A 25,416-nucleotide genomic window follows, 5' to 3' on the forward strand; every position below is an offset into this window, starting at 1 on the left:
TTCAACAAATGGTCCTGGGAGAACTGGATATCCATATCCAAAAGAAAGAAAGAGGACCCCTATCTCATATCTTATAAAAAAATTAACTGAAAATAGATAAAGGACCTAAATATAAAGCAACCACCATAAAACTCCTAGAAGAAAATGTAGGGAAATATCTTCAAGATCTTGTGGTAGGAGGTGTTTTCTTAAACCTTACACCAAAAGCATGGGCAACAAAATAAAAAATAGCATAGCATGACTCACCTCGCACTATGCCCATGGTCCATGCCTTAGTATGGAAAAAAATAGATAAATGGAACCTCCTCAAAATTAAACACTTTTGCACTTTAAAGGACTTTATCAGAAGAGTGAAAAGCCTACTCAATAGGAGAAAATATTTGGAAATCACATATCCAATAATGGTTTAATATCCATGACACATAAAGAGATCCTACAACTCAACAATAAAAAGACAAACTACCTGATTAAATAATGGGCAAAATATTGAATAGACAATTGTCCAAAGAACAAATGCAAATGGCAAAAAAAAACACACACACATGAAAAAATGGTCAACATCTCTAGCGATTAGGGAAATGCAAATCAAAACTATATTGAGATATCATTTCACACCTATTAGAATGACCACTATTAAAAAGTTGGAAAACTGCAAGTGTTGGAGAGGATGTGGAGAGATAGGAACACTTATTCACTATTGGTGGGAATGAAGAATGGTACAGCCACTGTGGAGGACTGTTTGGCAGTTCCTAAGGAAGTTGAATACAGATTTGTCATGTGAACTGTCAATACCACTACTAGGTATATACCCAGAAAACTGAGAACAGTGACACAGACATCTGCATACTGATGCTCAGAGCGGCATTATTCACAATTGCCAATAGTTGGAAACAACAAAGGTGTCCATTAACCTATGAATGAATGAACAAATTGTGGTGTATGCACATGATGGAATATTATGCAGCAGTAAAAAGAAATGAAGTTGTGAAGGATATGACAACATGGATGGACATGGAGGACATTATGCTTACTGAAGCAAGCCAGTCAAAAAAGGACAAATACTGTATGACTGCACTATTATGAGCTAAGTATATTGTGTTAATATACTCATGGAGTTAATAATTAGACAGTAGCTCACCAGAAAATAGAATGAGGATAGAGAATGGAAAGCTGAGGGTTAATCTGTGCAGAATTGGTAAAAGGTTGTTTGTAAATCTTTGGAAATGAATAGAAATGGTGAGTGCACATCATGGTGTAACTAGCAGAACTATTATATAGGTATGACAGTGGTTGAAAGGGAAAGTCTCAGGACATGTATATTGATAAAGGAAAGCCAAATAATGTAGCATGGGACTGTATACGTCCCATGTGAAACGTCATGTAAATATGAGTATGAGTAGCAATGCATACATAAGACTGTTTTTATAAACTATAAACACAAATAAACTAGAGAGATGGAAACAATAGCAGCAGTGTATGACAGGGGAAGTAGACAGAGATTGAGAGGTGATGAGGTTTTTAGTGTTTTATTTGCTTGTCTGTTTTTTTGTTTTTATTATTATTATTGGAATAATGGAAATGTACAAATGACTGATGTGATGAATGTACAACTATGTGATTATACTAAAAACCATCGATTGTACAGTTTGGGTAGATTTATGTGTTATTAATATATATCAATAAAATTGATTTGTTAAAAAATATTGTAAAAGAATCATGTTTTTATTTAATCAATCTCTATTATATAGACTCTTCTCTCCTTATTTTATATTTGTCCCCATCTTAAAATTGTGATATTAATTTGAGAAACTCAAACTAGCTTTTCAAATTCCAAGTACTGTCATTAACCTTTATCTAAAGTTGAAGAGGGAAGTGAATGTGGCTCAAGCAGTTGGACTCCTGTTTACCATATAGGAGGCTCAGGGTTCGATGCGATGCCCAAGGCCTCCTGGTGAAGGCAAGCTGGCCCATGCGGGAGTGCCGCCCCACACGGGAGTGCCACCCTGCGCAGGAGTGCCAGCTGACCTGGAAAGCTGGTGCAGCAAGATGACACAACAAGAGACACAGAGGAGAGACAATAAGAGACATAGCAAAACAGGGAGCTGAGGTCACGCAAGAGAATTAATCTCCTCTCTCCCACTCTGGAAAGTCCCAGGATCGGTTCCTGGAGCTACCTAATGAGAATACAAGCAGACACAGATGAGCACACAGCGAATGGACACAGAGAACAGACAATGGGGGGAATGGAGGGAGAGGGGGTGGGCAGGGAGAGAAATAAATAAATTAAAAAATTAAATTAAAAAATTAAGCCGAAGAGCCTTTGTATATCTTTCAGCTAAACAAGAATAAAAAAGATAAAAAAGAATATCTCTGCAAAGAGCCAATGAATCATTATAAGATTCCAATTGAAATTCAAGAGGGAGATAGAACAAGTTTTGGTCCTATTTTAGTTAGTGTGACAAAGTGTAATAACAATATAGTTCAAAGAAAAACTGAGCAGACTGACACTGCTAATTCATTTTAAAAAGCAATGTTTTGCCTCAACTTAGGGAAGCTAAGTGCACAAGCAAACTGCTGCACTGCTGTGGGCTCAATTACTAGGGAAAATCTAAAGCTTCAGAAACAGCTTTCATTCAATAATTAGGATGTTGCCTTACCCTGTAAAAGTTGAATTTATTCCCCCAATCCCCCCCCAAAAAAACCTGTTTAACTATCTGACCTCAAAGCACAATCATACAAATATTTTTAAAAATATATTGACATAAATCAAATCTGCAGAACTTAGAACTGTGGTTAGAAAATACTCCTTTTAAAACATGGCTCTTTCTAAGGGGAATTTGAAAGAAAAAAGAAGCTTTCATCAGAAGCATGAGACACTTCATTATTTTAAAATCTAACCTAACCCATTTTAAATAAGAGTCATTCAATACCACATGTGCTCCCTGTGAATTTCATTAGACTTGGAAAGTAAAATATAGAACATCAAATAAACCAATTCCTGCAGTGTTCAACAATGAATTTCATTTATAAGATATGACTATTCATGAATCTTAAAATAAGGATCTCTGTTTTACTTTGAAATGATTTATCAGGAAATAACCAAAAACTTTCAACTAAAGAATAAAAAACATTTAGTAATGCCATATATATTAAAAAGCACAGTGTACACTAGCCTTTTTTTAATTTTCAACTTTTTGTTTTAAAATATTAATACCTTTATACTTACAGGAAAGTTACAAAAAATAATACAAACGCTACACAGAGAACTCCAACATACCTATTCTTCCAATACCCAGATCCACCCATTTTAACATTTTGCAACATTTGCTGTATCATCTATTTATCTACCATCATCAATCTATCAAGCTGTCTACCTATCAGTCCATGGATTGTTTTTCTAAACACTTGAGCATAGATTGTATAATTGTACCCTTGAATATCTAACACTGCCATGTACATTTCCTAAGAACAAGGATTTTCACTTATGTATCCTCAAGATTATTATCAAGTTTAAGATACTTGACATAGATATAAAGCACAGTCTATATTTCAGCTTTTTCATATGTCCCAATAATGTTCCTTTGAGCCTTCTCTAAAGCCCTTTTAGGGAAGAAGATTTGGCTTAATGGACAGAGCATCTGCCTACCACACGGGAGGTCCAGGGTTCAAACCCAGGGCCTCCTGACTCGTGTGATGAGCTGGCCCACATGCAGTGCTGATGCGCACAAGGAGTGCCGTGCCACGCAGGGGTGTCCTCCGCGTAGGGGAGCCCCATGCTCAAGGAGGGCACCCCATGAGGAGAGTAGCCCTGCGCAAAAAAAGTACAGCCTGCCCAGGAGTGGTGCTGATCACAGAGAGAGCTGACACAGCAAGATGACACAACAAAAAGAGACACAGATTCCCAGTGCCTCTGACAAGAATATAAGTGGACACAGAAGAACACTCAGTGAATGGACACAGAGAGCAGACAACTGGGGGGAGGAGGACAGGGAAGGGAAGAGAAATAAATAAAAAATAAATCGTAATGAAAAAAAAAATAAAGCCCTTTTAGATCCTGTACAGGGCTATGTATTGCCTTTAAATGTCCTCGTCTCTTTAGTTGATCTTTCTTTTTTCCTTCAAATTTTGGGAATATATATATAGCATAAACTTTCTCACCTCAATTATTCCCAAGCATACCATTCAGTGGGATTAATCACATTCACTATGTTGCAGTACCCTTACCACTATGCATTACTAAAACTTTGCTTTCCCCCCAATCAGAAAACATACAAGCATTTTGCATTAATCCTTATTCTCCCTGCCTTCCCCTGCCCACAGCAACCTGTATTCAAATTTCTGTTTCTATAAACTTGCATATTCCCCAATATTTTTTTTGTAGTTGCCTTGGGGCTTAAAATTTAACATCCCAAATCTGTAACAATCTTGTTTGATTTCATACCAGCTTAACTTCAACAGTATACACAAACTATGTTCCCATACCCTTCTATGCACCCATCTTTATGTAGTTCTTCTCATAAATTACATGTTTATACATTATGAATCCCAAACCACTAATTTATCATTATGTTTTATGCATATGCCTTTTGGAGCCTATAGAAAATAAAATGTGGAGTTACAAACCAAAAATGCAATAGTACTGACATTCATATTTGCCTCTGTCATTTCCTTTACTAGAGATCTTTATTTCACGTGTCTTGGGTCTACTGCCTATTGTCCTTTCCTTTCAACCTGCAGACCTCTCTTTAGCATCTCTTGTAGGGCTGGTCAAGTGGTAATGAACTTTAGCTTTTGGTTATCTGGGAATGTCTTAATTCTTCCCTAATTTTTTGAAAGATAGTTTTGCCATATATAGAATTCTTGGTTGGCAGTCTTTTTGTTTTTAGCACTTTAAATATGTCATCTCATTGCCTATTTGTCTCCATGGTTTCTGATGAGAAATCAGCATTAAATATTATTGAGGCTCCCTTGAACATGACACATTGCTTCTCTTTGGCAGCTTTCAGAATTCTCTCTTTATCTTTGGCATTTGGCAGTTTGATTATAATCTGCTTAGGTATAGGTCTATTTGGGTTTATCTTGTCTGGAGTTTGTTGAGCATCTTGATGTGTATAGTCATATCTTTAGTTAAAATTTTGAAGTTTCCAGCCATCATTTCTTTAACTATTCTGTCTGTCCGTTTCTTTCTTCTTCTGGGACTCACACAATGCCTATAATGATTTGCTTGATAGTGTCCCACAGGCTCCTCGGGCTTTATTCACTTTTCTTCACTTTTCTTCATTCTTTCTTCCTTCTGTTCCTTAGACTGCATGATTTCAATAGTCTTATTTTCAAGTTCACTGACTTTCTGCCAGCTCCAGTTTCCTGTTGCATGCCTCTAGGGTATTTTAAATTTGTTACTGTGGGCTTTAGCTCTGTTTGATCCCTTTTCATAATTTCTATCTTTCTATTGATATTCTTGCTGTGTTCATCTATCATCTTCCTGATTTCCTTTAGTTGTTTGTACATGGTTTCCTTTACCTGCTTGAGAATATTTAGGACATCTTTTTATTTTTTTATATTTATTTCTTTCCCCTCCCCTCCATCCCCAGTTGTCTGCTCTCTGTGTAGGACACCTTTTTAAAGTGTAAGAATTGACAATTTTATTTTCACATTTTGCAATACAAATGAAAATTACTTGTTTGTTTGTTTGTTTGTTTGTTTGTTTGTTTTTCTGTTCTTGTTTCACAATGCCCCTCCAAAATTATGCTCTTTGGTAAGAATGGGGAGCATATCTTCCTTGTCATGCTGTTAGAAAACACCCAGAGTCACAGCATCATATCTCTTGGTGAAGTAGAACAATATAAAATTTATTCAAAGAGGCTCACCTCTATCCTTGTCTGTTTGGTTGGATCATTCCTGGCTGAGTAGGCACCATCAAGAGACAGGCAGGAGCTCTCATCATTGGGGGTCTAGGCATCATTGACTGTGACCTCCCATGGACAGCCTCATTCCAGGAGCAGATCCCATTGGCATCATCCCAGGAGGAGGAAGGCCCATCTCAGTTGTCATGGGAGGGCCTCCTATATGGGGCGCTGGCATCAAACCAGGTGAGAAAGACCTGGGAGACTGGGGGCAGGGAGGGAGGAAGTGGGAATCATTGTCCCTGCAAGAGGAGGAGCATAAAATGGAGTAAGAGGTATATTTCCTTGTTGAAATGCAACTGTTGTTTTGTCACTCAGGCTCTGAGCCTGCTCTTCCATCCATTTCTGATAGTAGTCTTTCACATTCTCTTTGTGTTGCTTACCACTGCAGTCTGTCTTTTTCATAGATGAACAGTCATGGGCAAGGTATGTATTGCAGCAGTCACAATAAAACTTGGGCATGCTGCTCTATGGGCCACTGGTCACTATCTAGACCATTTTTTAAGTTTTGGTATGTTGCAGGTCTGGTCCTCTTCATTGGTAGTTTCCATTGCTTTAAATCTTTCTTTTGCCTAGGCCATCACCTCCAGTTTCTTTGTATGTTTTAAAAATTTTTGTTGAAACCAGGACATTTTGAAATTTTAATATGTTATTGCTGGAATTTAGGCTTTGAGATGTCTGTCCTTAAACTTCTATCCAGCTAGTTTAATGTAATAACTTTACTTGATGCCAGGAACCAGCAAGAAAAAAAGAAGAAGAAAGAGAAGAAGGAAAAGAAAGAAAGCACTTTCCCAGTCTCTACAGATTGTTTTGTGCAAGTGCTTTGCTTTAGCGCCAATCCATGCCATCTATTTAAAGAATAGTTTGGGGTAATACACAGGGGCCTCACTGGTCAATTCTAAGTACGCTTTCTATCTTGGGCATGTGCATGTGGCCCTGGGAATTCCCCCATCTACGTGGATAGTAATGTCTCTTCTTTCTTAGGAAACAGTTTTCTCATGGTCTCTCTCCCAGGTGCTGTACTGTGTGTCATATGATTAGCAATCTCTTGTCCCAGAAAGCCACTCAACTGCATTCCTACAATGTTCTGAAGAAGAGCTTGGTGGGATGACTTCTACATTCAGGGCAAATTCTGGGACACAGATTCCTCTGGCCACCACCAGATAGATTGTTTCAGATATACATGCATCTAATATGTGCATGAGGGTACTCTGCTTCCCCCAGAAATGGGACTGGAGGGGCAAACCAGGGCAGCATGTGATCCTACCACTTTTTAAATTTCATTTTATTTTATTATTTCATTTAAAATTTTTTCTTTTACTTTGTCTTTTTTCTTCTTTTTGTGATCTTACCACTTTTAAATGGGCTTTTTTCTTGATTTTGTGTTTGCCTTGAGACTTAGTTTGATAAAGCCTGCCAACACAATATACCAGAAATGGATCGGCTTTTACAATAGAAATTTATTAAGTTAAGAGCTTACAGTTCTGAGGCTGTGAAAATGCCCAAATCATGATATTGATGTGGGCTATGGGTGGAAGGCTCTTTGTCTCTTCAGAAATAACTAAGCTGTTTGACTTGTGAGTGTGGAAAGATAAGAGGCTGCAGTCCTGCCCTTGGGGACTGGCAGGGCTCCAGTCCCAGGAAATGTTTAACAATGCGGGGGCTATAAACTTTAAGTATTTAGGGGAAATGCAAAAACCAAATATGCTAAAGGCTTATCTAGAATGTCTGGAGTCCATGCTAAAAGCTTACCTAAGATGTGGAAGATATATGCTAATTGAAGCCTATTGAGAACTGAAACAAAGGGACCATTTGGCCTTTCCTCTCTGTATAAAAGACGTTTGAAAATCTTGTTCGGGGCTCGGGATTCAAACAGAAAGCTCCCGAGTCCGGCCGGCCGTCAATAAACCATTTTTCCTTCTCAAAATCATTCCTGAGTCCTGGCCTCTCTATACTCGAATAATTGAACTTCTCTTAAATTCCACAACATTTTTGGCGACCGCGGCAGGACAATAAATGAAGGCCAGAGACGGTAGCATTTTGCTGCCCCTTCCAAATCCCCGAGGAAGCCGGGAGGACTCGGGTGAACCCCAAATCTGGGCGCCCCTGGATTAAATTTAATCCAGAAAAGATGTGGGCTCCACCAGAATCTTCCCGACAAAATCGAGGGGCAATGGAAGGTCTGAAGAGAAAGATTCTGGGAACGAAAAAGAACTCCGAACATGGAAGAAGGTAAGACTCCCCGGGTGAGCAGAGTCTGGAAGGCCCTAGCTTTAATTGCTAGGAAGGGGAGGCTGATCACCTCCCGAGAGAACCCTAGTAGCCCCAGAAGGCTGGGGGGAAGCCGTTCTCTCTAGGCTTGGGAAAAGGAGGAAAACCGGGGAAAAGCCCTGGTGTTTTGGGTTTGTCTAACTGCATGTTAGAATCTGGTACTGGTCTTATATCCACTAAAGGAGTGGAGTCTCGATTTTAATAGGAAGGGCTATTTATAGGTTCAAGTCCTAATGTCCTGGAAATTGGTCTAGATTAAGGAAAACAAAACTTGGTTACAGGAAAATGGATCGGCTTTTCTGGTGGAGCTTGGTCTGGGTGTAAAGTTTAAACAGTGGAAAAGTCTAGCTGAAATCTTTTGTTATGGTGCTAATTTGTGAATGAATTCGCTTTATACCAAATGTTAAGTGTTCTGAGGTTTGTGATGGCTGTGGGGGCAGCCATGGTGAAAATAAATATATAAACTTGTGGGTCAGATTAGTGACCTTTGTGCTTCTGTCTGTGTCAGCTCAATGTTAGTGTCGGAGTTGTGTCCTTATGTAAAGTAGAATTACAGCTGAGCTGGAGCCCTCCCTTGCCATTGGCAAGGGAGTGAAATGATTCTGGGGCAAAAGCTGAGGAGTCTGGATGTTTGCGGAGTCTAGATGTTTGTGCATGCTCTGCTGTCTTGTCTCTGGTCTGGCCCTTTGCCGGGGCTTGGAGGCCATCTGTGTCCGCGCCAAGCACCCAAGTCTGTTGGGAATGTCCCAGTCAGGGCGGCTGGGTTCCTGGGAGAGTTGCCAAATTTGAGTAGGTTCTGTCTGCCCATTTTGGCTGAAAGCTGGAAAGGGGGGAGCGGCTTGCCCCTTTCCAGTGAGTCCACCCTTCTATTCATAAGCTGCATTCCTGTTTGTTGTGCACCCGACTGCCTGGAAGGGGGGGAAGTGAAGGGGGTGAAAAGCAGAATCAGAATAAATGCAGTAAAGTTCCCTCCTTAGGGTGTCAAAGCCAAAATACGTTTGCATTCTGCTCAGGTTCTTAGAAGGTATTGTAGTAACCTTAAGTAAGAGAATGTGTTCTGTGAAGGTAAAATCTGTCTTAAGGGTATAAATATAAAGGTTTTACAAAGCATTGTTTAAGGTATTTAAGTGGCTAATTGCAGAAAGTCATTATTTAACAAAACTGAATTGATAATAATAATAATAAAAGGCAATTTTATAACAAACTTTTTCGGCAGCCAATCTCCCCTGCCAACTTGCTTCCAAAAAAACTGTTTCTAGTATTGCATGCTACTAAGTATTTAAAGTGAAAAAAAAAAAAATTCATTATTTTAACAAACTTGTTTAGTATTAATGGCAATTATATGTTGTAAGAAGTTTGCCTGGTAACTCAGTATGTGGGATATATGGAGTGTGTTTTTATTGTTAAGGAAACAGAAGATGATTTTGTCCTAAGATAAAATGATTGATTATTGGAAAGAGTAGAGTGTGGGACAGAACCTGAATGAATACTGAAAGTGTAGGTTTGTGGAAGGGAAATTTTTATGATTAAATTGAGTAAGATCAATATATAAAGAAAATCTTTTATCAATAGCTTCTTGTGCTTTAACCTCATCATATCCTCAATGTTTGAAGAAGAGTCTTACCTCTTTTAAAAGAACATTTTATGTTCTAGAAATCAAATCCTGAAAAGTAGCCTTTTATTTCAAACTAACTGCAAGAGATTTATTCTTTTACTTTAAAGGAAAATTAAAGTAATGGTTAAGTTCATTTAATATGTTATAAGTTGAATGAAAGGTATTTAAAGGTGTTATAAAATTAATAGGTTTTTAAAAAAATTAATAAAAACTGTAACTAAGAGTTAAAATCATTTATAAATGCATTTATATTATAAAACAGTGGAAAGACAATAACTGAGATTATAGCTGGGTGAATTTAGCCTGAAACTATTATTTAAGTGTAAATTCTACACTAACCTTTCCTTTGTTTATGGTTACTTCAAGCCTAACCTCACCCTTTGCCTTTGCCTATGGTTATTTCATAATTGAGAAGAGCTGGGACATCACTGTCTCCTCTCCTGGTATTAGTAACCCTTTCTCTCATGAATTCAAGTGTAAACTAAATAAATTGCTGCCTGATAGAATAAGGTTAAATGGCCACTGGAGTTTTATTATCTCCAAAATCAGAAAGGGGGGTGGAGGGGGAGAAGTCTCCTGCCTTGACGGTCAGTGTTCCTAAGAGTGGCAATTCATGAGAGAAAGCAGTCTGTCTCCCTGAGGCTTCAAATAGCCTCAGTAAATATATATAAAGTTAATCTTGTTGCTTATCCAAAATTCTGCTAATTTCAAAGTAAAATATAAAGTTCTAAAACAAAATGGTGCTAAGGCATTGAGAACATTTTGGTTATTACAATCCATTAAGTAAGAAAGAAAATTCTTGTGGTAAACTGCATGGTCATAGTGCAAATTAAGAAGAGTTTCAAAAGTCTTTGAAAAGTTTAAAGTAACTAAAGTCATGTTGTTGTGCCAAACTATTCATGTCTGCCTATTTGCTCAAATTGTTGAGGTTAAATATGCAGTTATATTTATAAATATTCTTAAAGCCCAAATTGAACTAAGCAGGATGAAAAAGTCATAGAAATCTGATTATGGAAACAATTGGGAAAGGGCCTCCTCTTTGCAAGAGCTTTTAAGGCAAGACTAGGTGTGGCAGATTAAACCTATCTTACTAGGCTAGGGAATTAAGAATCAGTTTGCCTGGTAATTTCCCAGTTTAAACCTTTGTCAGCCATAAATTGAAAAAAAAAAAAAAAAACCCAAAGATTACGTTAATTTTCACATAAGGAAAATGTTGATGTAACCCGGCGGCCTGCTGCCTCAGTCTCCCACTCCTGGGTTGGACCGCAGTGGAGGAGACCAGTTTAGGCCAGTCCTATGGGCAGTGGAAGGATGCCCAAGAAGGAGCTAACTAAGTCGGTGCCATTTCAGCACTAAATTCTATTCCTTATTTGAAAAAGTGGGGAGCAGGTAAAAACTAAAATGGTTGGAATGTGATAGAAGAAGCAGTTAAATCAAACTTTTGCGTGGGAAAGTTAAATCCCAGATAAGCTGTAACTTCTGAAGTATCCAATCTATGGAAAAACAGGAAGAGCTTGCATGCTAGGCTTAGGGGTATAAATTGTGTCATTTTTCTTTGTTCGTGGCACCAGCCATATCTGGCTCTGCACCCCTTCTTGCAAGATTGAGAATAAATTATTTTCTTCTCCACAATCTGGTGAGCCTTAATTCTTCCAGAAGATTTCTTTCCAATGAAATAAAGGTAATTAGTGGCTCTATTAACAAATTTCAGTAAGTAAAGGAAAGTCCATAAAAACTATGGAGAGATCTTTCCTGGGTTATGATTTTTAAAAAATTAAGTAATTGTGTAATGTGTTTTAAAACCTGGTAGTCAGTATGCATGTGTTTTAAAACCTGGTAGTCAGTATGCTTTTAATTTAATAATTTTGATAACTTAAGGAAAAGAAGTTTTTAGCTTCCTGTAAGGGAAAAAGAGAACATTCCTTGCATAAACTATTATGGTTTCAATTTTATTTAACTTGAGTGTAATCTCCCATAGTTAATTTATAAACTAAATTAACATTATATGTACAAAATCTTTAGAGTAATGAAAATTGTAAGTTCACATTGGTGAAATTAGGCTAAAGGAAAAAGATTGTAGATATGCTCTCTTAAATAAAGAGTAAATTTCTTTCATTGGTAATTGTAATTTAGTAAGTTTATTTAAACATGAGGTGGCTAGTCAATGTGGTTATAGTCAATTATAAAGAGTTTGTAAAACATCTTCCAAACTGAAAATGTTTAAATAGTTCTAGTTGTAGAAGTCATTGTTAACTAAAGAAACTTAGATTGGTATTGGTAGCAGAAATAACTTCATGATAATAAACCTGTCTGAAGGCCACTGCAAAATACACATTTAAGTAAATGGTAATAAAAAGTTGTCTTGATTCTATTGGAAATATTCTGTTTTCATTCTAACAATGAAAAATAATATTTTTCCTCTATTACTAAAGTAAAGTACCTACTGTTATCTTCATAGTAAAATTGTGTAAGTAAATAGTCATTTGATATATGTATTGCGTTAAGTTGTTTAAAATATATATAAAACAAGGAATAAACTTTAACATTGTCAAACTCTTGTGCATTCGAACCAGGCCTTGTATACATTACAGGTGGCCTCTCCATGTGAGTTATTGGCTAGGCTGGTCACGGACCCCTCAATTAAAAATATGTGCTATATCAGTCTCTGGTTCTGCTCCTGAAGTTGATGGAAACTATATTGCAGTTTCAAGCTCCTGCAGCCAATAATGACTCGGTACAGCCAAGTGTACAATGGATATCGCCTCCAGACTGGCACTGTTCCATGGTGCCAGAGAGCACTATGCACCAGGCTAGTAGAATACTGGAAAATCTCTCTAAGATGAAGGATGCTGCAACTTGCTCACTGCGTTGAAGAACATGCTAAGAGGAGCCATGATACCAGGATACTGTAAGTAAAACTTAAACACAATTGGCATTATGGCCTGCTCTCATGGAGAGATAACATGTAAAGTATTACAAACCTGAAACTCAAAACTAATAATTGCAACTCTGAATCCTTATGCATTAAGTAATACATTAGTTAATATTAAGTGCTGCACTTTTATCTTGTACTAAATATATGCCTAATAATTGTAATGTTATCTTTTCTATTTTGGATCAAGTGCAGAAGTATATTAGACATGTTAAATTCCTGGTAAAATCATTTTCTAAACAGTTAATAACATGTCTATAGAATAAGGTGGCAGTCTCAGCCAGTCTCAAGTTAGCAAAAGTGAGGCTTGCTTGCTGATGGTGAGTCACCTATTGAACAAGTCAAAATTGCTAGAAATTGTACAATGAAAACCAAGGTGTAAAAATCTTTATTCTGTAGTTCTGATCACTCCCACAGGTGAAAACTAAGAGTATTTCCAAATTAGTGTTCTAATCCTGAGTGAAGCCAGTTGCCCAAGGAGTGCCAGTTCACCAGGAGCATCTGACAGAGCAAATGAGTGTCAATCATTGAACAGCTTGGAATGTGTCTTCAGACAAAGCTAAGTGTCTGTTGCAATTTCTCTCTAAAGATGGATAACTTAAAAAAGAATATATGCTGTTCCCACCAGCTTTTAAGGAGTGCCATCTTTATAGGCACCTAACCTTGTCTACCTCTGTAATCCAATGTGTCCTCTTTTAAAAAAACGGGTATTCCAAATTTTTAATTAAGTTTGTTTCTTTCAGAGTGAACATCTTATTAACCATATGAAAACTTCATCCAACTTCGTACAGAATGCCAGATCCATCTTCCTCCAGTTAGAATAAATTAAGAGTTTTACACCTTATTAAGCAATGACTACAGCCCATGGCCAGCAGGAAGCAGTTACAGAAAAGAGATCGTCTCCCTTCAGCACCCCTTTTAAATTAAAGGTGTAAACTCTTTAAGAGTAAAAGAAAAGTAATAGATGGATCTGGAACCTGACTGGAAATCCACGTGAGTGCCAGTGGCAGCAGAATAACTGCAGGAGGCCCCTGCCCAAGATTCTGCTGTCCAGAATGAAAAGTTCTAAACTTCTAAAAACGGTCCTGGATGCTGTACTAAAGACTGATAAATAATCAGTCAAGACAACAAACAGCCATCCACCTCATAGCTCCAACAATAATTATGCCAAAGCTTAGCAAGTTAATCTTTGGCAGAAAGGGGGGAATGATGTGGGCTATGGGTGGAAGGCTCTTTGTCTCTTCAGAAATAACTAAGCTGTTTGACTTGTGAGTGTGGAAAGATAAGAGGCTGCAGTCCTGCCCTTGGGGACTGGCAGGGCTCCAGTCCCAGGAAATGTTTAACAATGCGGGGGCTATAAACTTTAAGTATTTAGGGGAAATGCAAAAACCAAATATGCTAAAGGCTTATCTAGAATGTCTGGAGTCCATGCTAAAAGCTTACCTAAGATGTGGAAGATATATGCTAATTGAAGCCTATTGAGAACTGAAACAAAGGGACCATTTGGCCTTTCCTCTCTGTATAAAAGACGTTTGAAAATCTTGTTCGGGGCTCGGGATTCAAACAGAAAGCTCCCGAGTCCGGCCGGCCGTCAATAAACCATTTTTCCTTCTCAAAATCATTCCTGAGTCCTGGCCTCTCTATACTCGAATAATTGAACTTCTCTTAAATTCCACAACAATATCATCAGAGATGTTGTCTCACTGAAGGTTGGTTGCTGGTGATCTTGGACTCCTACCCTCCAGGCTTACTTTCTCTCCAAGCTTAGCTGCTGGTAATCAGGAATATGGCTCATCTCTTCCCTCTCCTCCAGGCCTTTCTCTCAGGCTCTTGAGGGTCTGTCTCCATGCCTCTGTGCTCTGCTGATTCCAGTCTCTGGTCTACAGAATCTCTCAGCCTCCCAGGGTTTCTCTGTCTCTGCCACTTTTTTTTTCACTTTAAAAAAAATTTATTTAATTATATCACTCATACATAAACATACATAAACAGTAAGTATATAGTAATAGTTGTGAACTTACAAAACAAACATATATAACATCATCATACAGAACTCTCATAACTCACCCTACCACAAATACCTTGCATTGTTGTTAAATACTTTTAACTAATGATTAAAGAGCATTATCAAAATATTATTTACTAACCAAAGTATTTTCCCCCAACCCACCCTATTATTATTATTATTATCTTTTTATCATTTATATATGAACATATATAAACAGTAAGTATATAGTAAAAGTTGTGAATTTACAAATCAAACATGCATAACATAATACAGGGGTCTCATACATTAACCTCCACCAACACCTTACATTGTCATGAGACATTTGTTACAAATTATGAAAGAATATTGTCAAAATCTTACCACTAATTATAGTCCTTTTCTTACATTTGGTGTATTTTTTTATTTTTTTAATATATTTTTTATGACAGTTGTAAACTTATAGAACAATCATGCACAAGTGCAGAATTCCCAAGCACACCCCTCTATCAACACACCACATTGCGCAGATAATATCTTACAGATAAGAAAGTATCATTCTGCCACTTTTTTTTTTTCTGTGTTTTTGTTGCTTTCAGTTCTCTGTTTACAAAGGACTCCAGTAAGAGGACCAAAGGTCTTGCCTCACTGAAGTAATCCAATCAATTTGAATACAATCCATTCATTTGAATACAATCAAATCAAAGGGTCCCACACCCACAGGAATGAATTAGCTCCAAGAACACGATCTTTTCTGGGATGCACAAAAAGCTTTGGACTGTCACACCCTGTAATGCAGTCCTTTAACTGTTTTTTTGGAGCTTTGAGATAGATGGTTCTGTCAGTTCTTGCTGGCTGTTCAAAGCTTCTTGGTGGGAAAGAGCCCTGTATTGTCTCATTCTTCCATCTTGACCAGGGTGGGACATATACAGCTTTTTTTTTAAAAGATTTATTTATTTTTTTCTCTCCCCTTCTCCCCCCCACAGTTGTCTGCTCTCTGTGTCCATTCGCTGTGTGTTCTTCTGTGTCTGCTTGTATTCTTGTCAGCAGCACCGGGAATCTGTTTCTCTTTTTGTTGTGTCATCTTGCTGCGTCAGCTCTCCGTGTGTGCAGCACCATTCCTGGGCAGGCAGCACGTTTTTCACTCTGTGGGACTCTCCTTACGGGGCACACTCCTTGCGCGTGGGGCTCCCCTACATGGGGGATACTCCTGCATGGCAGGGCAGTCCTTGTGCGCATCAGCACTGCGCATGGGCCAGCTCATCACATGGGTTGGGAGACCCTGGGTTTGAACCTGGACGTCCCATGTGATAGGCGGATGCTCTATCGGTTGGGCCAAATCTGCTTCCCTAGATTACCTGTTAAGATTACTGTAGGGCTTTTCATTGGACTACGTCAATGAGGTATGATTCTGGTTGAGTCCCCACACCTGTGATGGTCCTGATATTAATGGACTCACTCAGATGCAAGAAGAGAGAGCGCTGCCATTTTTTATCCTGTCATGTGACAGAAAGGAGAAAGCTCAAAAAGCAAAGGCAAATGAGCCATTTGTCTGATAGCTTACAGCTGAAATTAGTAAGAGCAGGGAACAGCTGATATATTAACAGCAGGGAGACTGATATATTAATAGGAAGCCCTAAAAGACTCTCTCTATCAGGTTGCAGCTGTAATTGGGAAGACAGCAGAACAGGTGAGCCTGAGAAAGGAAGTCTGGGGGAAGGAGACACCAGGCAGAGATTGTCTGCCATCTTGCTTCAGTAATAACTGACTATGGTGAGAAAACAACTCTGTTGGTGCCTCGGTTTGGACTTTTCATGGCCTTGGAACTGTAAGCTTTTATCCCAAATTAATCCCTTATAAAAGCTAACAGATTTCTGATTCTTTGCATCAGCAACACTTTGGCAAGCTAAAACAGATGTAGTACACATAACTCACTGTGCTTGATTTGCTGAATCCATCAATAAAACCTAGACAGAGTGCATGTACCAGTCATTTTAGGACTCTGAACAGATAGGTTGCGGATGAGGATCAGAAATTGAAGTTTCACTGAACCAGCATTAGGTTTCCTATTTTTTCACCTTGATATCCCTTAAACTGAACCCAGGGCAGCCCCAAATCCTGTAAGTGTGGTCAAATATTGCAGCCTTAACCTAACCTAGTTCAGTTGCTTGCTAAAACAAAAATATCAACATTCTTCATGGGAATTAAACAAGTCTTATAATATTCAAAATGCCAGAACACAATTCATAGTTACTCAGCATTGGAAGAACTATGTAAAATCTCATCCTGTGTGGGTAAAGATAATCAACAATGCCAATACCAAGATGACACATATATTAGAGTGATCTGAGAAAGTCTTTAATACTGCTATTATAAAGGTGATCTAAGAAATAAGGGTGAACACTCTTGAAACAAATGGAAAAAATGGAAATTCTCAGTATTAAGAAGTTATATAGAAATGAAGTGGAAATTTTAAAACCTGAAAAGTATAATAATCAATATAAAAAAACTCATTGGATAATGGCAGAATGGAGATGACAGAGGAAAGTCAGTGAATTTCAAAGTAGAACCTAATAAATTATCTACGCTGAACAACAGAGAGAAAAAAGATTGAAAAGAAGAGAATAAAGCCTCAGGGATCTGTGAGATAATACCAAAATACTTAACAATTATCAGAGTCCAGAAAGAGAGAAATGTTACCATACAGAAAAATACATTTGAAGAAATAATGGCTGAAAACTTCCCAAATTTGTTAGGGACAAAAACCTGCAGATTCAAAAAGCGCAGTTAACTCAAACCGGGATAATTGAAAGAAATCCTCGCCAGACACATCATAATCAAACTGATGAAAACTAAAGACAAAGAAAAAAATCTTCAAAGCAGTAGAAAAATACTTGTAGAAGTTTGCTTGTGCACAGCATATGCATGTGTGTGTGTTTAGGTCAGATTCTAAGACAAGGGATAGATTGGTCATAGGGTATTCGTGTTTCAAATCTTAACTGATTATACCAAATTTCCCTCCAAGGTAGTTGAACCAATTTTTTTGCCCTCCAATAGCAAACTAAGAAAATAGTCTTTACTCTGCATCCTCATCAATATTTAAAATGATAAAACCTGATATTTTCATCCAATCTGAGAAACGACAGTTTGTTTTCATTTTCATTTTCCTGCCATTACTGAGGTTGAGCATCATCTCACCCTATATATTTAATGGTCATTTACTTTTCCATTTTTGTAAGTATATGCTCATATTCTTTGACAATTTTCCTTGTACACTATTTTTCATTGATTTATAATATTTCCTCATATACTCTGGATCCTTTGCCTATTATGGATGTCAAAAATATTTAAGTTTTTGCTTGTCTTTTATTAATAGTTTTGGTGTCTTCTATCATATAGAACTTTTACATTTTGATTTATTCATATTAAACTAGTTGTTCCTTTATAATTTCTGCTTTGATACCAAGATTCTGATCTCATTTGCCTTTGAGTGATAGGATTACTGGTGATTTCCCTTCTCTTATTTCTACTTTATATGTATGTTCTATATAGTAAGAAGAAACTAATATTATTGGAGAATAATAATTTACATTAGCATCAATAATAATATAAAACAAGAGGAAGGTTAGGGAGAGTACCTGGGAAGACAGGTCCTTAGAAATTTGATGGTCCTGGCACTTGTTCTACAGTAGCTCCTAGACCGCACTTGATTCTCTAAATAATGCTCAGCACATCCGCAGATCTTCATGCAGGGTCATTACTTCTGTACATAGTATGCTATTTTATGCAATCTTTCAAAATCTGAAACAATGTTTAAAAATTCAAAGTAAGTATTGGAAATTGAAAAATGATCATTACTTCTGAACAAAGTATACTATTTTATGCAATCTTTCAAAATCTGAAACAATGTTTGAAAAATTCAAAGTAACTATTGGAAGTTGAAAAAAATTCAAATTTCCTTTTCGTTCCTTCCACGGCTGCCCTGAGAGTGTTTTCATTTTAAATGGTGGGCAAATCTGAAGGCACACACACATACCCAAACCATTTTTGGTCTTGTTTTCCTACTTCTCCAAATATTGGTATGTGGTTCTAAACCACTATTCCTAAAAATCTATGGCAAAATCTTCAATATGGATTTATAAGAAATACCCTTAATTTCCCTCCTGGAAGTCCTTTGAAAAAAACTTAAAACTAGATGACTTGAATTTATTTTTGGAGAGCAACTTTTGGACTACATGTTTTCTATAATGTAATACTAGTTCCTTGGTTTCCTATCAGATTCCATCTAATTCTCCTTTCTGACATTTGTCTCTCCTTGGTTTAAACTTGTATATTGGTATGTGTTTTTTGTCCAGGATCCCTGTTTCAGTATGCTAGACTGCCAAAATGTAATATACCAGAAATGGGTTGACTTTTACAGTGGGGATTTATTAACTTACAAGCTTACAGTATGGAGGCTGAGAAAAATGTCCAAATCAAGGCATCATCAGGTGATGCTTTCTCTCTGAACACCAGCTGCATGTGATCCTGTATTCCTCTGTCACACGTCATGGCACTTTGCAGTATCTGTTGATCTCTCCCAACTCTTCTGGGCTTCATTTCAGCTTCTGGTTTCAGGTGGCTTTCTCTCTGCTCTTGTGACTTTCTCCTGTCTCTCTCTCCATATTCATTCCGTTTATAAAAGATTCCAGTAGGAAAGTGGCTGTGGCTCAATCAGTTGGGCTCCTGTCTACCATATAGGAGGCCCTGGGTTTGCATCCCGGGGCCTCCTTGTGAAGGCAGGCTTGCCAGCACGGTGCAGAGAGTCAACTCAGCAAGGTGATGCAACAAAAAAGAGAGATGGGGGAAAAAAATCAAAGAAGAGTGCAGCGACAGACACAGAGAGCAGACAGCAAGCAAGCCGCAAAGGGGGAGAGGGGAAATAATAAAAATAAATGCAGACACATGGAACACACAGCAAATGAACACAGAGAGCAGACAGCATGCAAAAAGCCACAAGGGGAAGGGATTTTAAAAAAAGATTCCAGTAAGACCCATCCTGGGTCACACCTTAATTGAAGTAACTTGAGCAAAAGGCCCTTAACTGAAGTAAACTAATCAAAAGTGTACTCGCAGGAATGGACAAGCTTTGAGAGCATGGTTTTCAGGGATACATACAGTCTCTACCATAATCCTTTTCTTTGTGATACCATCTAAGAGAGTTGGCTTTAGATTTCAGTATTTTTTCTAATGCATGGAATCATTCTTTTCTATTACATTTTCTAATTGGTTATTACTGGTGTACTAGAAGGCTGAACTATCTTACTAGAACAAAAAGTTTGAAGATTGACTTAAGTTTTGTAAGTAGACAAATGTCAGTTTTGTTTTTTCCTTTACTGTATTTATACTTCTACTTCTTCTTGGCTTATAGCAAGGTTAAAGACATCAGTACAATGCTGAACAGGTGATAATAGTTATCTATGCGTTGTTCCCAGAAATCATTCTTTCTTCCATTTTTTTGTCTATAGAATGCCTTGTTTTGCCCCTTTTTGAAATCTTAGACAACTATCTTCTCATTACTAACCTGAAATTAAATAGAATTTTTGAGCTGAAAAATAATTAGCTAGAAGAGTAAAGGATAGTTTTGAGTAGTGATGTGCTTTTAGAAAACTATGCTTGATAACCATTTGTAGTATGGATTAGAAAGTAAAAATTTGGAGTCAGGAACATGAGCTAGAAGGCTGCTAAAATGACCAGATGTGGGATGAGTAATTTTTAGGTTGTTTACAAGAAGGAGTGAAACCAAGAGCTATTTCAAAGGAATAATAAATGATTTTTAGTTGCCATGTATGGAGGAGAAAGGATAGAATTGAAGTTAAAATGACTTTTAAGACTCCTGATGTGGGAGAAGGGTGACGGTTACCACTGGGGAAAATGTGACTGGCAAGTAGACATATTTTGTTCAGGACAAGAAAGAGATAATATTTCTGATTTTGGAGAAGTAGGGGAAATGGTGACATATCCAAATGAAAATGTCTCCTGGAAATGTCACTCTGATCCTAAGGCAAGTATAGGTATAGATATTGAAAGAATGAATTCTTTTTTAATGAGTTTTTACAAATTAACTTTTAATTGTAAATACATGAATATATTCTTTTTAATAAAAAAGTCCCATTCCTTAAACTGGTTTTCTCTATCCTTCTTCTTAGATAGACACTATTATCAGGCTGGCGTGTATCCTTCCAGATGTTTTTCTTTGCAGTTATATAATAGGATATATATACATATCTATATATGTATCTGAAGAAAATGCAGAGTATTTTCATGAGGTTTTAAAAGCAAAATGATATACTATAGATGCAATGTTACAACTTGCTTTTGCTCTTTAATATGTCTTGAGTGTATTTGTTTTCTATTTCTGCATAACAAATTATCACAAATTTAATGGCATAAAGCAGCCCACATTTTATATCTCACAGTTTCTGTGAGATACATGGCCCAACTGAGTCCTCCAAAGAACTGCAATCAGAATATTAGGGGATTCCAATGGAGTTTAGAAAACACAAAACTAGAGAACCAGTGAGAGTAGTTCAATTCCTTTAAGTGTTTGGATACAAAGTTATGATTCTATTCTCTCCAGGAACTGCATACACTAGCTCAGCAAATCAGCAGATATTTGACTTCAGTGGATAAATTCCTTAAGCAAAAATCAGGTTGTATTGGATTTCAGGTTATGTATATTAATCAAATATTTGTCCATGTGTCAGAAACCCATCTCAAATTAGTTCATACTGAAAAAGGGGAGTTTATTGTTTCAGATAACTGAAAACTCCAAGGGAGTAGACTTCAGAGATAGCGGGATTCAGGAGTTTTTAAGATTCTGTCTTTCTCACCATCTGTAGGTTCTGCTTGTTTCTGCTTGATTTCAGGAACAGAAATTTTCCATGTACAACAAGATGATCACTGGTAGCTCTAGGTTTACATAGTCTTAAAGAGTATAATATTCCAGAGAACGAGTGTCTTTCCCAAAAGCCCTGGCAAAAGTCTCAAAAGGACTTCATCCAACTTGAGTTATGCACTCATCTCTAAACCTAGCACAAAATAATGTGACTAGCAAAATAACATGGATCACATGTTCATGTTATGTGAACTGAATGCTATTTTTATAGCATGGAAATGGAATTGGGTAGTGTTTCCATTATTTCTTGCTGAAAAATATATTGGTTTAAAACAACCAGTGTTCTATTATGTCTTAAAATTCTGTGGATTGACAGACTCTCCCGGGCAGTTCTTCTGCTCCATGTGATTTGACTGGGGCTGCAGTCATCCAGGGGGTCCATTGGGCTGGAACATCCAAGATGGCTCATTCATATGTCTGTCCATTGGTACTGTCTGTTGGTTGGGGGCTTGGCCATGCCATAGACTGAGTGTCCTGGTTCTCTTCATGTGGCTTGGGCATCTCACAACATGAACATGGCTGGGTACCAAGGAGCAGGAAGTAAAAACCTCTAACCTTATGTTTGGGATCAGAAGTCCCAGAATGTCCCTTCCATTATATTCTACTGGCTTAAGGGAGTGACCAAGGCCAGCCCAGATTCAAGGGAAGGGGAATAAATTCCACCTCTTGATGTGAAAACTGGCATGTGCATAGGGAGGAGAGGAATTGTTGGGAACCATCTTTGGAAGCCAACTCTCTTAGATGGTATCACAAAGAAAAGGATTATGGTAGAGACTGTATGTATCCTTGAAAACCATGCTCTCAAAGCTTGTCCATTCCTGCGAGTACACTTTTGATTAGTTTACTTCAGTTAAGGGCCTTTTGCTCAAGTTACTTCAATTAAGGTGTGACCCAGGATGGGTCTTACTGGAATCTTTTTTTAAAATCCCTTCCCCTTGTGGCTTTTTGCATGCTGTCTGCTCTCTGTGTTCATTTGCTGTGTGTTCCATGTGTCTGCATTTATTTTTATTATTTCCCCTCTCCCCCTTTGCGGCTTGCTTGCTGTCTGCTCTCTGTGTCTGTCGCTGCACTCTTCTTTGATTTTTTTCCCCCATCTCTCTTTTTTGTTGCATCACCTTGCTGAGTTGACTCTCTGCACCGTGCTGGCAAGCCTGCCTTCACAAGGAGGCCCCGGGATGCAAACCCAGGGCCTCCTATATGGTAGACAGGAGCCCAACTGATTGAGCCACAGCCACTTTCCTACTGGAATCTTTTATAAACGGAATGAATATGGAGAGAGAGACAGGAGAAAGTCACAAGAGCAGAGAGAAAGCCACCTGAAACCAGAAGCTGAAATGAAGCCCAGAAGAGTTGGGAGAGATCAACAGATACTGCAAAGTGCCATGACGTGTGACAGAGGAATACAGGATCACATGCAGCTGGTGTTCAGAGAGAAAGCATCACCTGATGATGCCTTGATTTGGACATTTTTCTCAGCCTCCATACTGTAAGCTTGTAAGTTAATAAATCCCCACTGTAAAAGTCAACCCATTTCTGGTATATTACATTTTGGCAGTCTAGCATACTGAAACAGGGATCCTGGACAAAAAACACATACCAATATACAAGTTTAAACCAAGGAGAGACAAATGTCAGAAAGGAGAATTAGATGGAATCTGATAGGAAACCAAGGAACTAGTATTACATTATAGAAAACATGTAGTCCAAAAGTTGCTCTCCAAAAATAAATTCAAGTCATCTAGTTTTAAGTTTTTTTCAAAGGACTTCCAGGAGGGAAATTAAGGGTATTTCTTATAAATCCATATTGAAGATTTTGCCATAGATTTTTAGGAATAGTGGTTTAGAACCACATACCAATATTTGGAGAAGTAGGAAAACAAGACCAAAAATGGTTTGGGTATGTGTGTGTGCCTTCAGATTTGCCCACCATTTAAAATGAAAACACTCTCAGGGCAGCCGTGGAAGGAACGAAAAGGAAATTTGAATTTTTTTCAACTTCCAATAGTTACTTTGAATTTTTCAAACATTGTTTCAGATTTTGAAAGATTGCATAAAATAGTATACTTTGTTCAGAAGTAATGATCATTTTTCAATTTCCAATACTTACTTTGAATTTTTAAACATTGTTTCAGATTTTGAAAGATTGCATAAAATAGCATACTATGTACAGAAGTAATGACCCTGCATGAAGATCTGCGGATGTGCTGAGCATTATTTAGAGAATCAAGTGCGGTCTAGGAGCTACTGTAGAACAAGTGCCAGGACCATCAAATTTCTAAGGACCTGTCTTCCCAGGTACTCTCCCTAACCTTCCTCTTGTTTTATATTATTATTGATGCTAATGTAAATTATTATTCTCCAATAATATTAGTTTCTTCTTACTATATAGAACATACATATAAAGTAGAAATAAGAGAAGGGAAATCACCAGTAATCCTATCACTCAAAGGCAAATGAGATCAGAATCTTGGTATATTTTTTCAGTATACTGAATGTGGTAGCTTAGAGTTATGTACCCTAGGAAAACATGGTCTTAATTTTAATCCCTTCCTGTGGATGTGAACCTGTTATAAATATGACCTTTTGCTGAGGTGTAGTACAGCTGAATCAGGATGGGTCTTAATCCTGTTCTGGAAGCCTTATAGAGAAGACCACAGGGAGGAAGCCACAGGGAGCAGACAGGAGCTGGAAGTCAACAGAACCAGAAGAAAAAGGAGAGGACACCATCATGTGTATTACTATGTGAAGGAAAGCCAAGGGACCCCAAAGACTGCCAGCCAGTCAGAAGATCCCTACCCCAGGAGGAAACAAGCCATCTAGCTTCTGAAGCCATGAGCCAATAAATTGCTGTTGTTAAGCCAACTCATTGCATGGTATCTGCTTTAGCAGGCAGGAATTAAAATACTGGGTTATTAAAATGCAGATTTATATAGTTATTATCATACCATATGCATAATCCTATTTTCCCCCTTAACATTAACAAATATTAATATCCTCCTGTTGGTCATCTTTTTTGGTTAACACTGTTTTAAGTAGCTTCTTAATTATTGATTCTGTAGTATAATGCAATTTAATTAATCATTCTTATTGTTGGGTATTAAGTTATTTCTAATTATAGATATAAGTAATGTGATTTTTAAAATTAAAGTTTCCACTGTATTTACAATCATCTACTTAGGATATGTTTATAGAAATGTGATAAAGGATATGAATATTCTAAAACTCTTAATATACCATGAAATTGCTTTCTACCAGCAAAAAGTGAGAGTGCCCATTTCACTGCATACTTTCCAAGATTGTATATTTTAATTTCTTAAATATTTGCTAATTTTATAGGGAAAAAAAATGATACCTCATTTTTAGTTCAGCTTGTATTTGTTTTACTTCTGTTTAGTTGATCTTCTTTCCCCTACTTTTTTTTTTGCTAGTTGCATTGTATCTTCTTAAGTTTTTTTCCCATTCATCAACTTGGCTTATTTTTATTTTCTTATCAATTTGTAATGTATTTTTTCTGTACTAAACTTTTGAAACACTTGTTACATTTCCTACAAATATTCTCTCAAAATTGTTGTTTGTATTATTTCTATTAGTTATTTAAATATGTAGACATTAAATTTTTTCACAGTGAAATTGGTCTACTCTTTGTTATTTTTTCTTATGCTTTGAAGCTTAGAAAGTTCTTTCCCATACAGCAGTTTGATAATTGTTTTCTTTTGTGGTTTGCACATATTTTCTATCCATTATTTATTTTCTTGTTTCATAAGTGGTACAAAGTTG

At 37.3% G+C, this 25,416-nt stretch overlaps 1 pseudogene; it reads right to left on the minus strand.

Annotated features, from left to right (window-relative positions):
- Window positions 1-5,869: 5,869 nt before the first annotated feature.
- On the minus strand, window positions 5,870-6,365 carry LOC101412498 (U1 small nuclear ribonucleoprotein C-like; annotated as a pseudogene).
- Window positions 6,366-25,416: the final 19,051 nt, after the last annotated feature.

The sequence above is a fragment of the Dasypus novemcinctus genome, chromosome 4 (genome assembly GCF_030445035.2).
Source record: "Dasypus novemcinctus isolate mDasNov1 chromosome 4, mDasNov1.1.hap2, whole genome shotgun sequence".
Lineage (NCBI taxonomy): Eukaryota > Metazoa > Chordata > Mammalia > Cingulata > Dasypodidae > Dasypus > Dasypus novemcinctus.